Source organism: Melozone crissalis, unplaced genomic scaffold (assembly GCF_028551555.1).
Source record: "Melozone crissalis strain CALT ecotype California unplaced genomic scaffold, PUWL_Pcris_2 ptg000002l_1, whole genome shotgun sequence".
NCBI classification, from domain to species: domain Eukaryota; kingdom Metazoa; phylum Chordata; class Aves; order Passeriformes; family Passerellidae; genus Melozone; species Melozone crissalis.
In genome coordinates, this window is record NW_026535780.1 from 16,188,648 (window position 1) to 16,207,027 (window position 18,380).

Below are 18,380 nucleotides of genomic sequence, written 5' to 3' on the forward strand. Positions count from 1 at the left end.
TGGTGAGAACTGGCCATTGGCTTCTAGGTGTGAAAACATCTCACCCCTATCCTTCCCCCCCATCAGACCCCATAAAATAATGAGGAGGTTGCAGAGTTTCTCTTTCCCCTGCTAAGCAGTACAGCACACTCAGAGCTGGGGGCTGCTCGGAAAGCCCTTGCAGAGGTGTGCAGCCGTCACACCACAGTGGAGGTCACTTGTAACTTCCCCTTCACCCAAACTTGTCTTTAGAAGCACAGCAAAAGGACAAGAGGCAACGGACACCAGAAGCAACAAGAGATATTCCAGTTAGATGCAAGGAAAAACCTCTTCCAAGTGAGGTGGTTACCTTTTGGACCAAGTTCCTGACCAGGCTGTGGGACCTCCACCTACACATAAATCTGCAGCTCAACCAGATGAGTCTCCACACAACCTGATGTGGCCCTACTTCGAGCAGAGTTTACTGGAACCATCTCCTGAAGCCTCTTCCAACCTAAATAGTTTTAAGCTTGTACATTTTCTGAAGGGGATTTGTGCTCCTTGTTCTGCCTTTCTGAGTGCAACAGTCAGTTGTTAATTCAGGGTGCAGCACATAAATGCCTGTAAACTCATCACAGGCTCAAGCTTCTGGGGCTGAGGAGCCATGCAGAGACAAGCTCACCATATTATTTCATGGAATCACAGAATCATTTAGGTAGGAAAAGGCCTTTATGATCATTGAGTCGAAGTGTTAACCCAGCACTGCCAAGGCCACCACTAAAATGTTTTGGGATGCAGCTTTGTCCATCATCATCACCTGTTTTATGGACCAGATCTCTGACCACAGCAGTGCTGGGATGGGACTCATCAGGATGGGCTTTGCACCCTTTCCAGCTGACATCCTGCTTAGTTCATGAAAGCATGTATCTGTAGGTGTGGGATGAGCTGCACTGTTGGGGTTTTGGGGCCAGGTTCCCAACTGTGAAGCTAACAAGATACTGATGCTGCCAAGGCTGCATTCACATCAGCTGAAACTCAGGCTGGCAGTGGATTCCTGCTTCTCACTCCTTCAAAATCATTCTTGGTAGGCTCTTCTCTGTGGGCTGTGGGCTGACTGGCTCTGCCAAGCTGTCACTTTGTCCATATTTGCCTCTACCAACCCCAAGCTCCTGTAGCAATGGACATGAAGGTCTGATTGAGCAGAGAAAGGATGGGATGATAAATCAGTAGGTATTGCACAAGACTAAAAAAAATCCACCCACTCCCTGCCATGAGCACTTGACCCCTGAGTGTAAATATGCCCTATGAAATAGAGGAACAGTAAAAACCCAGCTTCCTTAATTATTTCCCTCCTTATGTGGGCACATTTACCTGATTACAGTGCTACTCTGATTTCTGCTTTTACAGCTGCTTTGCTGTTATCCTCCAGGTTCTCTAGGGCAATGTTCCCAACACCACCTACTGTCATCTACTGCATGAGATGCCCACATCAGCAGTGGCCTGAGAAAGGTGCACATTTCAGACCCAGCAACTGGTTTCACACCATGGAAGAACATACAGGAAGGTTCTGAGCCTTCAGCTGGTGTAGACAGATACAGATACAACTGACTGCACCCCCCAAGACAGAAAAGAAAGCAATGGGGACATAAGCAATTTTGAAGACAAAGGGCAAATCTATGGGGAGGTTTTAAAATTGGAGAGCAGCAAACAGGTACTTAATCTCAAAAGTATTTGATTTCAGGTGAATTAGAGGGTGTCTCCCATCTGTGTAGCATCAGTGGAGATAAGCCTGTCTCACAAAGACCTGTCTCTCTTTCTTTGAGCTCATCTGCTGCAAAGAAAGGAAAATTTCAAAAGCTCTCCCAAGCAATGGAAAATACCTTGCTTAGCCACAGAGCTGGAGGACTAAAATAAAATGGGCAAACTGACTAATTACATCAGGTCAGGCCTCAGGACTGCACTCACGCTGAAATTCCCCAATCATCCCCATTGTTTCTGTCATTAGCTTGTCCTTGTACTTCAGTTTGAAATGAGCCAGCTGGCCCTTCAGACAGAAACCCATAAATGAGGAGAAATGCAACTGATGCCAACCTGAGCTCCATCCACCCCACAGAGGGAGCACAACCACTCCGAGCCATCAGAGGGTCTGGACACAGCTGCCAACACTGAGCAAGCAGACAGTAGTAGCTCTGTCAAGCTCTGCATTTACAACAAGCAAACTCAGGCTTTAGTGGTCATCTAGCCTTTTTCTTCTCACTTTGTCTTTTGAGGACAGGGTGTTAGAAGCATTTATTCTTCCTCATTACCTGCATCATTTTTCGTGCCCAGCTGGAGGCTCCTCTAAGGACCCTGGTTTTGTAACAGTTCATATCCAGTGTTTACTGAAAGTAAAGATCTTTATAAAAGGTATCACAAATGAGCAGTTGCCTTTGAAAACCCAGCCTGAGACAGTAAACAAAGACAGCCCTTTGCAGGGGGTGTATATGCTTACCAACACAACAGTGAACAGATCTAATCTCTCATGACATTTTCAAGAAGCTGATGCAGAAAAACAACTATCATTTCAAAGGCAGAGATGTATTTCAGTTTTTGAGTATCTGTGCTGTGTGATTTTTGTCTGAGAAAGGGACACATTTTAGATTCATTTTGAACACTTGTTAATTCAACTCAACCTAGAGGTATTACCTATTTGCCACATTTCCATAATTGAGGGATTCTGATAAAGAAAACAAGCATCCATTATCTTTGCTAGGTTTACTCTCCTGGAACTAATTTTATACTAAATTTCTACAGTCAGCACATTTCAAACACAGGATTATAATGAAAAATGTCTATTTCCAAACATCCTTCTACCATCTATTCCTTGGAGTCTGTGAAAAACTGCATTTGGCTTCATTTAGAAATATTTTTTCTGTGTTAGAAAGGACATATGTTAGAAAGGACATAGGTAATTCACTTCATGTGTCTCATGTCATTTGAGACATTTTAATATGCTGTATATTACTGCAGACTTGCTTCATCTTGCTATTAACTAATTAGAGTTCATAAAACTGTCCAATTATTGGGGATGGGAGGGACCTTGAAGATCACCTAGCTCCAGCCCCCCTGCCATGGGCAGGGAGCCTTCCACTGGACCAGGTTACTCAGAGCCCCATCCAGCCTGGCCTTGGACCCTGCCACAGATGGGGCATCCACAGCTTTTCTGGGCAGCCCTGCCAGGGCCTCACCCCCCTCACAGTACAGAACACCTTCCTAAACCTTATCTAAACCTTTCAGGGTAAGGCTCCTTGTCCTGTCACACCACTGTGGAAATTCTCTCTCTACCCTTTAAGGTAAGGGGAAGGTGCTATAAGCTCTCCCTGGAGCCTCTTCCTTGCCAGGCTGAACAGCCCCAGCTCAGCCTGTCTTCATGGGAAGGTGTTTCAGCCCCATGATCAACTGAGTGATTCTGGATTTCTCTGAACTCACTCCAACAGGTCCATGTCCTGCTTGTACTGGGGACTCCACAGCTGGACACAGCACTCCAGATGTTGTGTGTGTCCAGCTCTGGGGCCCCCAACAGATACCACTACCATTGAAGAGTTCTGGACACTGATAGAAGAAAATGCCTGGCAGCCCACACATAGATTTATCTTTTTCTTTACTGTGCATTGAATTATTATTAACACTGAGGTGTGAGAGAAGGAGGCGTCTCTCTAAGGCTCATGGCAGTTCATGTAAAAAGAAAGTTCCTTCTTGGGGAGCTGCTGATCCCAGTGAGCCACCATGGTGGAAAGAGAACTGGCAGGGCTGGGAAGGGCTGCCATGGGCAGCCTTGGCAGGGACAGGAACCACTTTACCCTGTACTTTACCAGTGAAGTTGTACCTGCATTTGGTTTGACTCTATGACAAAGCCATCCCACTCCTGCACTGGGTGGAGAACAGCACTTCTGGTTCTTGTAACCTGCAGGTAAAGGCAGCTGCTGCTGCACACCCTCCTTTGGCAACAGGTCGCTGATAACCAGAATCAGCAGTGCCAGAGATCCAAGGTTGCCTCCAACCATTGCCTGTGTGGAGGCAGCTGGAGCCAGCAGCCAGAGGGAGGCAAAGCACGGCCCCAGCCCTCTCCATCCACCCTGACCCCTCCTCTCATCAGCACAGGCTGCAGGTCAGGCCTCAGGGCTCAGACAGTGCCGGAGCCCTGCAGCCTCTGCTAAACACTAGGGACTGAATGCAACACCCAGCAGCCAAGAGAATACAGACATGTGGATGCTTTTTCATAAAAGTGCCAATTTTGTTTTGATTCCCAACCAACCATGTCTTGGTCTGACTTGCCTGACTTTCCCCTCATTACTAAATCTAGTAGCTGATACAGTCTTGAAGGTAATTTAATGTTGTCAAGTGGAATTATCAAATGGTGGGAAAATACCAAGGAGGAAAAGAAGGAAGTATCTTCTTAATTTGATTTTTTAATTTGGTTGCCAAGCAAGAAACCAAGATTTTGATTTTGGAGCACTTTTGACAGAAAAAGTGGGTCTGTGAGCACAACACCTAGAGCATTCAACATAGTAATCCTAATCCCAAGCATTTGATACTCTTTAATGAGTCCATACAAAATAACTGTAAAAGCCAAAAATACATAGAATCAAATGTTGTCTTCCCTTCACACCTACTTTTCAGGGCCACAGTTAAGACATGTTTGTCATTAACTATAAAGCCCAACCATGAAACAAGACATTTTTTGTTTAAATGATCGGGGACATTGATGTATCATCACAAGACTCCAAGAGCAGAGTCCTTAAAACAAACAGCTGCTGACATATAAATTGCTATTTCTGCAAGGATAAATTCAAGGTTTCTTTTTCTTCTTCTGGACAACTTGCTCCCATAAGCAGGTACTCTTAATCCTCCTGGATAGAGCTTTAATATCTGTTGATACCATCACCACAAATATGCTCCTGAATAAATATTCCTGCATGACATCTGGGGAAGAGAATGGCATTACAAGCAATAAACTCCTTGGTGTTATTTATGTATTGCTGCACTGCTCCCTGAGTGTCTCAGGCCCAGACAAGGGCTTGGAGGGGGCAGCTGGAGCACAGCTTGGCACAGCCTGCATGGTGAGTACGAGCGTGTGTGGGATCCTGGCTCAGTCCCAGATGTGCTGTCCAGATCAACAGCACATCTCAGCTCAAGGAAGGCTTCAGGGAGCCTTCAAAAGCAGTTTAGACAGGATGCTCAGAGTTTTAAAACAGATGATGAACATTCAACAAGGTCAGGCAAATCCCATCCTCTGTGTTGTGTCCCAGGAGACAACTCCCTTCCTGCCTGTGGTGCTGGGCTCTCCAGCCTGCATCAGGCACTTCTGAGATGAAACATTTCTGGGAGAATGGATGTCGTGGCAGATGCTCTCAGCAGGTAACCTTCTGAAAAGACAATTAGTCAGAGGTTATTGCAGCTGCTCTGTGGAACACAGTTGGTTCACACAGAATGGGTTGAAAATGTAGTTGTCCAAAATGTGTTTTGCTAAGCTATTCAAAGCCATCAAACAGTCAGATTAGCCAAGAGTCTCTTCATGAGTCACACACAACCCCAGCTTCCTTACCAAAGCAAATCTCTCAGCAACTTTACTAGGTTAAACAAAATGAGGACACACATTGATTCTGTGTACAGATGATTTATGCAGGAATTTTGGTTCTTTACCCTTTCCTTCAAAAATCAGAGTTCTTGATGGACAACTCTCTAAAGTGCTTGAGTTCACACTCTAGCCTTGTTTTGAAAAATATCTTAAAAGACTTTTACATCTTCTGAACTTGATTTTACAGTGTAATCTGAAAATCTCAGGACAAAAATCTCTGTCTCAAAAATGTCTGTCCCAAGAAATTATGTTCTTTCTATGCCTGTGCCTAACCAGCCCAGCTTGTGAAAATTTCCCAAGCTTAGAAGTTTGGTTCAAAAATCATGAAAAATCCCAGGAGAGATTCTTTCTTCTTTCAAAGTGGTTCATTCATCTCAACTCAAGATGCTTCATACACCCCACCACCCACCTGCTGCTGCAAACATTCAAAGAAAAGAGAAAAGCACTTGCATTCAACAGATTATGATGATATCCTTGAATAACAAGCAGTTAAAATATTTTGAAAAATTATATGCAACTTCTTCCTTAATGCTTATGGGCTCTTTCAAAGAAGTCTCTTGACCTACTGCAACCTCCCTATCTATCACTGTGAACAGTGAACTGGCAGTCCTGAAGCATTCTGCCCAAGAAACTCAAATTGTAGCAAGCAAAGCTTTAAAGGAATGTGATGCCTAAGGAGTCCAATAGTCTTATCTGGTGCTGTCTGAAACTGAAAATGCATATGAGATTGCTGACTTTATGCCTTATCATGCATCTCTGTCTCTGCCTGGCTGTAATCAGTTCTTGGTCTCCCCAGGTTGTTCAGGGGTGCTCTGCAGGAAGTGGCAAGGCTGTCCCTGTCCCAGATGAGTGGCACTCCCAGGCTGTGGCTCTGTGCAGCCATTTGCACTGCACTGTGAGCCTCTGCACATCTACTGCTCTCACCTCCAGAGACTGGGTTTTAAAATGAACCTCCAGGAGCTGCACAGACTCAGTGAACTCAAAGAAGACACAGCCTTTAGTGGTACTTCAGCATGCATGTAAGGTGCTTAACCACACAGCCCCCAGAGGTTTGGTGGCTGCCCTGATCACCAGCTGGAACCTGAATTTGCATTTATTCTGCACATTCTACAGCACACTTTCAAGCCTACCCAGCTCAGATGCATGCAAAAGCATTTGGGAATTATTCTGTGCATTATCAGTTCTGTGCATTATATCTCCTATTACTTGCTTTAGGATTCTCAATGAAATATACATTAAGTTAAGAAACACAATCAGATGAAACTAAAGATTTCACTGGAAAAATTGAAGTATTATAGCAAAAGGGTTTGGAAACTTTCTGGAGCTACAACTCCCTCAGTGGTTATGCAGAGCTTATGCAGGATTAATAGGTGGAACAAACTATCCACCTTTAGGGAGATATTCACTGTGAGATTCCCTGAAATGAAAATTTTCTTTCTGTGATTTCCCAAGCAAAAAGGGAAATTATACCTACAAAAACCACCAAAGGACTGCACACGTGCACACACACATTTACCACACAACAAAACAAAAATGCCTCATGAAACCTACAAAACCAGTCCCCGCTCCTTAGTTAGCTGAACAAGGAAATTTGTTTAGCTTTTCGCATGAATTAATCAATATATACCCTTTACCTGTATTATCACATTGTGTTATCACTGTTTTCACCAGGACCCTTGCACTGTTCTGAGCACCAGACAGACAGAATGCAGACAAAGAGCTTTTTGGTACCATTTGGTGCTTCCTTTACTCTTGCAGTTCAGCATGTGCCCCACCATCTCATTTAATGCACAATGTCCAACCTCCATCTGGAAAATAATTACTGCTATTCCCATGGACACAGTGTCCAAACATGTCACCAAAGAAGGCCTGAATTTCAAAATACCTCAGTCAGAAGACATGGCCTTATTTTACAGCTCCTAGTTCAGTACAAAGAGAGTTACAAGGCTGCACTGGTGCTGTCTGCCCAGCTCCTGTCTCCAGCAACAAGTGCTTCAGGCTGTCAGAGCCATGTGGGGCTCTGAGGAAAGGGGGTTTGAGGAGCTTCTGGAATACATACTCCAGAATGCCAATGATGCCTCTCCTAATCTGGCCCAAAGCCTGATTTTATCTCAAAAGAGTACTTTACTGATTGTCATCTGAAAATGAAGTTGCTGGACCTTCAATGTTCAATGTTAAGAATCCATCATGGCCCTCCACAACCACTGGGTTGTACAGGAAAAAAGCAGCTGCTATTTTAGTCTCATCAATCTGATTGTTGCCGCGGCAGCTATATACATTCACGAACGAGACGGGGCAAATGCGAACCAGTGTCATGAGCTGTTTATTCAACACATCAGTCTCAGTACATTGTTAGGACAATGGAGACAGATTATGTTACCAGCTCTCTGATCCATAGGGAATGCCAAGGAGGTGTGACATTACAGCACAGCATAAAGCCATCTCAGCCTAGGTTTCAGCCAATCACACATAGAACAACACATTGACAAAAATTCTATCTAATCATATGAAACACACGTAATGGTAGTTAACACAATAGAGACTTATTTTCTAACACAATGGCTTGTTCATGAGAGACAAAGCAGAGAGACTCATTCATGCTAACCTTCTAAAGATATACATTAAATAACCTTGTTGCAACCTATGAAGACACATTACAAAAGTCTATTGTGCTATTTCTCAGGTCTGCTCTACTGCTGAGAAAACTTTTCGCTGTATTAGCAATGTTCACAAGTCTGCTGTCTGAGGCCTGCCTTTTTAACCACTTTCTCAAAACCCTCTAATTTTATGAATCCCAGCAATTCCCCCCCTCTGTTGACTCAAAAAGAAACTTTCATTTTCTTGTCGTTTACTACTTGTGTTTCATGGCTCTACTATAAAATTTCTGTTTACTATCTGCTGGAGGCCTATTCGCGCTGATCCTAAGCATTGCTATGTTACAGCACTGCAACTTAATGCTGTGAAGGCTCAGTCTTTGAAAGAGATATGAATCACGTTTGACAATAGTTACAAGTCTTTGTTCAAAAAGCTCTGGTCGATTCTAGGGTCTTAATTCGAAACTTTCTTCTATGTCTACACCTTCGTCTACTACCTCTGTGAGATTTTGAACACTCTCTGAGCTTCTACTTCCTAATTCTCTCTCTTGTATGACAAAAACTTCTCGGACCGTTTTGTTCATCATTCGCCACACACACTGAAGTATGCAGGGTATCACTACCAATATCAATACCAGAACACCCAATACATAAAGACCTATCTTGCAAAGTTGCCTTAGCCAAGGTGCAAAGCTCTATTCTTGAAACAAATCGTCCAGGCAGGGACGATTCATAATTTTATGAATCCCAGCAATTGTGACCAAGTCTTGCTAGGCATCCTCAGAAAGGTCTGCACAACAATTAGCATGTTGCATATACCACTACTGTTTTAAAAATAAAATCAAATAGAAGGCACCTGGTCTCCTTCTCCCAGCTGCAGGTTCTATCCAAGGCAGGGATCCTCTTCTACCCCATGACTGATGCTGTGTCAAGGCAACAGAGAGGGCTCTCCCTCTGCACATTGGGCTTCATGTCTCTGTCTGAACAGCTGGAAAGTGAACTACAGTGATCAAAATGAGTTACCACATTTGAAGAGTCCACTAGGTGATTACTAAGACTGTATCTAGACATATTCCCAAAGGAGATCCTAAATACTAGTAATGCTGCCTTGGCAGAAGGGCTTGATAAACAAAGGATGGGCAGTTTGCATCAAAGAAGTTCTCAAGTCATGCGTGAAGTCTAAGTACTGAAATTATGTGGGCTGTACTGACCACAGAGCCAAGCAGAGAAGTCAGTCATGGAAACCTGACATGTATAAAACAAAGCAGGCCAGTGTTCAGAGTGCATGAGCTATGCAGTCTTTCAGGGTTTTGGGGAGTTCCTGTTAAGCACAGGGATTATTTGACTGGCTACAAGTTGTGCTTTACTCTGATTTGCCCATTTCCTATCATTTTAATTTGGAGGCTATCCAAAGCACCTGCATATTCTTCTGTCTCTTTTTGAATCCTGCACATGTTCCTGAAAAGACGATTGCACAGAAATGGAATACAAATGGTGACAGACCACACCATATGCTGTGGAGATGATGCTGTGTGTGGCTGCTGCCATCCCAAGCAAAATGCTGTGTAATCTGTCCCTTTGCCAAACAAAGTGGTGTCAACCATGTCCTGTGGGACAGTTTGCAGGACCTGCTGGAATTCTCCACATTGCCCTGCCTGCCTTCCCAAGGAAGCCCAGGCCCAAGAAGATGATCACTGCCCATCCTCACCCTCATGTGCCACCATCACTGGCCAGGCTGGCATCCAGCTCCCAGGGCTGGGACACACTCTCAGGTGCTGCAGCAGAGCATGCCCAGTGTAAATCAAGGATGGGACCAATGTACTTGGTGGCAGAAAATAATTCACTACCAGGTAGAAACTGACCTTTAGATGTCAGACAGAAAGGCACTGCTACACTTTAAAGATAAGGGTTTGGGGTTAAATGTCGTATCAGGAAAAGGACTTTCATTCCTCATTCAGATTCTTTGCTTGTAGAACATAACAGTATGCACTGATGGATGCAAGAAAGTGAAATATGCAGCAGAGCAGCATCTCAGTGGTTAAGTCAAAGGCCTTATCTGCCATATCACAGATCACTAGACTTCCCTTTGCTGTCTAGTTAAATAAATACATAATTGTTTTGCACAAACTGGAACGGCATAAAAAAAGACATACAGCAAATCTCTCTGCCACCTGGAAGCTTGTCTTTAAGGTTAGAGATGTAAATAAATAAAGCTTGTGTGGATTTTTGAGATGATTCACTTTAACTTCTGCAGATAGTCTGATTAAAGCCAGCTGGGTATTTCCACACATAACTGCAGACTGGAACCCCAGATAAATACAAAACACAGACAGGACTGGGATGGCAGAGTCCATCCCTGCCTGTGCTGAGCTAGGAGAAGCAATTTGCTGCGCAGAGCACCAGCTCATTTGGCTCTGAAGTTTGTGTGGTGGCTGAACAAACTCATTCCCCCTGTCCTAGACAGGCAACCAGCCTACACTGCTATCTGAGCTTCTTCCACAAGCAGTGGAGAAACACAGGGCCCTTCCAAGAGTGACCCACCTACTTACTTGTCATATTGGATAAACGATTCCTTGGCAGCTCCTCTCTTCTCTGATTACCTAGAAAGCTGAATGATGAGCTCAGAGTAGTTATCCACCAATTAAATGGCAAACAAGAGGTGACAGGAATTGCAACTTCATGCCTAATTTGATTGCTACAATTTCCAATTAGCATGTGAAGTGTAGGTACCACAATGTTCAGGATTAGCACATTTCATGCTTACATTTCGACTGATATCAAGAACAATATAGATTCTGGTGAGGGATAAGAGCCCTAAATTCCTTTGAGGCCTTGGATATTGGAATTTGACAAGGAAATTACACACCAAATAATCTTCTTAAAAATTCATACACATAACTGAGATAATGAGATGTTTTCAGCAAAAAATCCACAAAGTACTAAAGTTTTGTAGAGGAATTATTTACTCAGCACTATTGGTATCATTTTGTAGCCAGATAATTTATTGTGCCTATGCTGTCAAATTGTTTCAATTTGCCACTGATTTCTTTTAATTTCCACTTGGAATATATGAACAAATGAAGAGAAATTCATAGAAGTAAATAAAATTTGAGTAAACAAAAATAGTGGTTTGTTTGTTATTAAACACCTTTAATATTGTAGCTGTGGTAGGAAATTAGGTTGGCAAGCACTTGTAACTGGAAAAGTTCTACCATTTTATCTCAGGCCAAACAGTTTATCACAATTCATGTGCAGACAAATTTTCGTGACTCAAAAATCAGGGAAAAATATGTAATGGGCTGTGGTAGTTCTCCCTCAGTGCCAGAACAGTAAGAATCCCAATTAAATTTTTGCTTTGAGGAAGGAAGAAAGGAAGGAAGGATTTTTGCCACTGGAGCATAAAACAGATTTTGGCTAGAAAGAAGATGGACAAGATATTCAAAAACCCCCAAGTAATTTGCACACCAAAGTCTTATTAAAGTCAACAAGACTTTGATTTCCAAGTTACTTGTGAAAAGTTTCTCTGATGATGCCTACAAGTCTTTCAATATTTACCTTAAACAAGTGCTGACACATCATTCAAAAGCAGATCTGGGATAGCAACAAGTTTTGGTAACCCCTCAAGACATTTCTAAAGCCTCACCCACAGGAGACACAAAACTTCTGGCATGTCCATATGTCTGGAATTTTCAGTCTGCATCATGCATTTGTCTCTTTAGGGTAATTAAGGGCATGCCTCTGTGAACACAGTAGATGTGCAGCAGAACAGATGCTCTGCAGTGCCCTCTCCCCATGGCAAACAGGGCACTGCCAGTGGAGAGGAGCAAGCCACACGTGCTCAGCATTCATGGGAGCATGGCCATCTTCAGGGGCCTCACTGGCCCCTGGCTCAGGCAGCCACACTGTCAGATTTGCCTCACAAGCCCAGCCACCATCACACACTGCCCAATAAACACAAACAGAACATCTTTTGCTAAGCCATTTTTTAACTTGCTCTCCATCACCTCTAACACATACCCTTCAAGGATTTTTTTATTTGGCGCTCATGCCCACTAAGGCTGGACAAGGCTGGGTGAATCATGAAGAAATAGATGCTGGGACTGGTTGGCTAGGAGTTCAGCTGGGAGGATCCATGTCCTAGATTCCTGAAGAGTCACTATTTACACACTGTACACATAAAATGCCTAAATGGACATAAAAAGGAAGCTGTGGTGTTGCAGAGACTGCAAAACTGAACAGAAAACTTATCAGAAAAACAGTGTGAGATGTTCAGGAACAGCCAGTTTGCCCCACTAATAAAAGAGTTTTTTTCTGGAAAAGTCTCAGGTTTGAGGATTCTGGAATTTGGTCCTGAAGGATATGGGAACTGGGAGAGCTGTAAATGTGTTAAATGTCAGCTTCTTAATGAGACTGTCATTCAGCTTCTGCTTTCCACTCTGAGATTACAAAGAGAAATGATCTCACCTCACTAGGGTGTAACTACAACATGCTGCTGCAGCTCAGGGCTCCCTGTTTTTTCCAGTTTTCTCTTGTTAGAGAATCCCATGAGATTACTGTATCTGTGGCCTTTGTGGAGCATCCAGGAGACTCTCTGTGATCATTGGGCACTGCCTGCCAACAAGAACTTTTGTCTAACCTCCGGGCCCAGATTCCAAATGAGAAAGTCATCCTAATGTCTCAGGAAATTACATCTTCTGACACAGATGAAAGGTATTTATTTCTTCATTGCATATGACAATTGTTCATTGCTATTACACAAACCAGGCCACTCCAGTAAGCACTTCTCAATCCACTGCTACAAATCCACCCCAGATTTTCCTCTTGCAGATACTAATGGCTTTATGTAGAAAGAAAAAAAAAAGCTTTTAAAAAAGCCTTTTTGCTTTTGCTTCAGTCTCAAGAATTTCACCAGGAAATAACCTGTGAAATCACTGGTAAAGAGGTAAGACTTCTGAATCTGGTATTTTAAAAAGATGATCCAATAGCTACCCTTCTCTCCTAGAAAACAAGTTTTTATGTGTGCTCTATCTTTTTATATTAAAGAACACGGTTTATGCAATGCCAACACAGGGGATATCCCTACCTATGCAAACTCCTCATGGCATTTTGGTGTCTCTGCTGTTAAGAGTGTGCAAATTCAGTGTTCCTTGGGGGTGCCTGAGGGGAGTCATTCTGTTCACTGCTAGAACAGCTTTCTTTTTGCACCTTAAAGCAATGGAAAGAGATTTGGCTTCCCTCTGTGGGCTGAAGGCCATGGCTGTGCTTCCAGCATGCACACAATGCTGGGAGCACAGCTCCATGTGATGAATCAGTAGCAGAGACAGTTCTCCAGTCCTTCCTTCCCTTCCTCCACTGCCCTCCTGCTGGCCCAACCCTGCTGCACAATACAATGGGCCTGTGAAATAAGCCCATCAGAAAAGCTAGACCAAGGCTTTACACCAATTTACTTCCCAGATCAGCCTCAGAGCTCCACCATGGCTCCAGTGGTCCTGGCAGGGAGTGGGAGGAATGGCCAGGGCAGCAGCAGAGCCTCTGAGCCAGCCCTGCCATTGGAGTCTTCAGAACGTGGAGCCCTGGCTTGTGTCTCCCCAAATGCTGACTATGGTCTCTCAAAAAACATAGATTTTTAACTAGATTTAGAAAGGTAATAAAGAATGAAGCCAGCAGGCTGCAAATGGACAGACTGTGCTGTAGATAACAGGCACAGCTAATTCTGGTTTTAAATAACAATAGGGACAGCAGACCCACTGGCAACAGCCAGAGCATTTCTTCAAATTATGCATTCTCTGACTTTTCTTTTGCTACTGGAGGGCCCAACTCTGCAAACTATTTTTAGTAGTGTTACTTTGTCAATGCACAGCCATGAATTGGGGTCCCACTGTGCTATTCAAACACTTAAATAAAGGCTGGTTTCCGCCCAAAGACTCTGAAATCCAACTTACAAAAATCCCATAGGTTTAAATGGCAGAAAGAACTACATTAGCAATACTTTGGGTTATTGTATTTTATTACTTATTTTACTAAATATTATTTACTTCGTTTACAGCGGTTGGAGTAGAATGATAAAAAAATGTTTCCAAGCAAAGACTGGAACAACTCTGCAGTGCTGCTGGTGAAATAACAAGCCCTTTCAATGAAAGAAATTGTAAGCATTGAACAGCCCAAAATGGCTTCTGCAGAGCCACAGCAGTATTATATGCAAATATGTAATTTAGTTGTTTTTATGTAACCTGGCTATTTTGTAACCACAGAAGTAGAGATTAGACAAATGGGGCATATGCCATTTCTAAAGAAACTATGTGGGAAAAATATGCACTGCAGTTACAGTTCTGATATTTAAAATTAGCTACTCAGAAAACACATTGCCAGCTAGCAGCAAATTATTCAGTTTCATTAATGATACTGATTTGGAGTAGAATACACAGAAATGAAAGTCTATATATGAACATGACCTTAAAACAAATTTTAATGAACAGTGATTATCTTGCTTCTATCAAGTGCTGTTCATCCAGGTGTGCTTTACAAACCAACTGCACAACCACATACTCATTTGCCCATGAACAAAGGAGTTCACTGTGTCTATCATTAGACAGCCATCATCTCTACTGTGACAGCATGAGGTGCTCAGAGGCATGCACAGCACTTTTAGAACACTTTTACACAATAAATGCAAAATACAGACAGGTTCTGTGTCTAGAATCTAGACAGGCTACATGTCTACAGTATCTCTAGCTAAAATGTCACAAGAAACATATATATACAACACATATATATCACATAAAATCTACTGATCATGACTACATATATATAAAACAGCCACAAGTGATTAGGACTAAATACCTACATTCTACAAACCCAGTAACTCATCCATACCACCATGCCAAGATATCATTTGCAAAGACCTTTAAAGAAGATGACCCCTATTGCCAGGGCAGACTGCCTGCAGGACAAGTGACCAGAATATCAGCTCAGGACTGAGAGGCTAGTATCTTACACAACTCCAGTTCACCTGATCCAACATGAAAAACTGTTTTGAGACCATGTTTTAGCCCCCTATTCCGACACTCCACTTCCAAAACATTTTGCAGCAGCCTCTAAGAGGTTTTTGGAAAGTTTGATAACCTTTTCTGCTAAAACTAAGGTGTTCTGACAGCCAAAAGTTCAATTGGATCTCTCCAAATGGTCTTTAAAATCTGAGGTAGGGATCTGGATCAATTCTGAAACCAAAGCCCAGGAGAGAAGCACCACTAAAGGTCACAGCAGTTGATTGTTTAAAATATCTGCTCCCCATTACACAACATTAGTTACTTATATTATGTAAGACATGCAACTCAAAGTCTACCTACCACACTTGGTATTTTTGGTACCAGCAAAGGTCTTGCAAATGAAAGTGTGGCCCAGATTCATTCAACTATTTTTGGATACCTCCTGCTGTTAACTATTTATGTCTGCAGACTGTCTGCACAGTGCAGAGCCAGGCCCTGCCTCTGGACCCCAGCACTAAGCCTGATTGCTCTCAGGAGATTCTTACTGCTGGCTGCAGTGGGAGCACCAAGAAATCTGGGACATACCTGCAGAGAGATGGAACCTCAAAATTTGATTTAGTGATGCAGAAGAGCAAGGTTTTCACTGGAAGCAGAGTTCAGTTGGGAGGGACCTACAGTGATCATCTAATTCAATGGCCTGACCCGTCCAACCATAATCTCAGTTAACATTTGAGAAAATGAACTGTGAGCTGTGCTGCATCTACAGAGCTGAGGGGGAAAAAGTAACAAAACTATTCCAGTTAACCAAGGCTCAATGCCTGGATCTGAAGACACACAGAACAGATTTTTTTGAGTAACGCAGTGCCATTCTTACATACTGATGTGTAATAGCACACTCCAAAAATGTTTTATAGGAGTTATTGTGAGAGACAGAACTTGTTTGGGAACTTTGCCTTTTGAAGACCATGACAACCACTACAAAGGTGAAAAACTGTCTCCCTGAAATGGAGGTTTCTGATAGTAGCTTGCTTGGTGCTTGCATCTCTGCCTGGCAGCAGAATTACTGACTTTGTTGGGAATGACCAAGACTCCCTGCTTAAATACCAGTTATAATAAATCACTGCTAACTCTAGTGCTGGCTATAAATTGTGGTAACATTTTATATGAGATTTTAAGGACCAGACAAAGGATTTGGAAGACTGGAATAGAAGTTGTGCCCTGTTGACCAGTTTCCCCATTAATACCATACAGGTTCCTTGATTGCTGGAACTCTCTTTTCTCTGCATAAAAATCTGTGAAGGTCTGGTACTGGCTATCTGCCAGCAGTTACATGTCCTGTTATGACTGCACAGCAAATTACCTCATTCTAGTCTGACTAGTCTGGTACTGATGGAGCTTTCTTCACCCAGAAGCACATCCATCCTCAACAGAGAGTAGCTCTCAATCCTCTTAGTTTTTTGGACTTTGTAATATTGGACTCACAATCTCCCCATGTCATAGCACTTGCTTAATGTAAGGGACAAAACAAACACACAGAACTGTGTTTGTACTGATGCCTCAGGTTTCAGCTTTTATATTTTTCAGATTCTGTACTGCTTTAGTGTATGGGTCTGGGCCTCATATTAGGGGATAGTAAGCTCTCTTCACAGAGTAGGGAGACTGTTGCGGTGTGTCTTAAGCTTCCGGGTCACTTCCCCAGGTGTGCCAATACCCCCCTCTCCCTTCCCCCTCGCCTCCATGCTGAGTGAGTCCTGTCAATCAGGTTTAACATTCCAGCAAGGCGTCCTGCGGTTGGTCAAGTTCAAAGGATGCCTCAGGCCCAGGGGTCATTGGCCTGTCTAGGTGTCATCCCCCCCTGAGGCCCTGCCCCTCTCACCTGGTTGGGTGGCTCACCTGTCCCCTCCCCCTGCCCCGGGAGCTTAAAAGGTGAATCAGACCATGTGCTTGTATTCTGTTGGAGCAGTTGCTCACGTTCAGACCTCTGTAACCATGGAATAAACCTCTGGATATAAACCCTCCAGCAGAATCCATCCCCTTTTCTCCTCACCATTCGCCTGAAGCCTTCCTCCTGAGGTAAGCGGAGTTCCTAACAAGCCTGGACTTGTTCAGTGCCCTGCTGCAATCTCCAGCAAGCCAAGGTATCTCTGGGGTGATTACACCACAGTTGCTGCCTTTGGCCCAGCAGCGAGGGTCAGACTGGCCCAGGCACAATATAACTGGTAATATTGGGATTCATATTCCAATAGGAGACAAAACAATTCCTTCTCTAGCTGGAGACCCAAGGACAAATGATTTGGATCCTAAAAGCCCAACATAAACAACGTGGACTGAAGAGAGAAAAGAAGGATGGGACTTCATGTGCTAAAGCTGTAATTGGACAATTAACTCCAACATGCAAATGGACCAGAACTTATAAAAGTGTCAGACCCTGTGACTGGTCATCCATTTTTTGTGACCATTTTGGGTTCATCTTGGCTGTAGCCCTGGCTGGGCTCTTGTGCTGCCCAAGGTGTGTCCATTGAGGCCTTTTAATAAATATCTACTTTAGCTCAGTCTAGCCTCTGTTCTAGATCAGCCTTCACAAGGCATCAGTACACATGCAGACACTATGAATGAGATACAGCAAATTCTCCAGCAGCTCTGGGGGATCTAAAAGCATCCCCTGTAACTGTGCAGCATCAGAGAGCAGACAGAAGCTGGTTTCTTTCCCCGCGTTACACATTTGGAACTGTCTGCAAACTTAATATTGAATGTGAAATCAAATTATGTAAACAGCCAATCTCATTCCAGTAGAAACATTAAATTCAATTTCAAGGTAGGACATCTAGACTGGGGAATATTCCTTTTGTACTTAGAGAGTTTTATTCCCTCAAACAAAGGTCTTTTTAATGCTGATGATTTGCCCCAATTCGAGTCACTGATGGCCAAGACAGAAGGTCCAGAAGAAGGACAAAAATACCTCTGAACATGACATCTGGGCTATGGTAGAAGACTGCACTTTGTATAGACAATCAAATATGCCTCTTATTGTCACCTGTCTATCTGTCTGGATATCAAATTTTATCTTGTCTCTCTGTGTTGGCACTGATTACTGTGTACACCCACCTTGTCAGCAGATGCAAACAAAAATATTTTTTAACTGTTCCAGCTTATCCTTGGTGTGTCACGATGCATGCCAGACTTACCTCTGAAAGTCTGTATTTCAGTCCTTCTGTTTTGTCTGAG

General features: G+C 43.2%; 1 protein-coding gene across 1 annotated transcript in view; it reads right to left on the bottom strand.

Moving 5' to 3' along the window:
• Nucleotides 1-18,380, bottom strand: part of SAMD12 (sterile alpha motif domain containing 12) — a 173,522-nt gene that overhangs the window by 5,731 nt on the left and 149,411 nt on the right. The gene's annotated exons all lie outside the window — the stretch shown is intronic.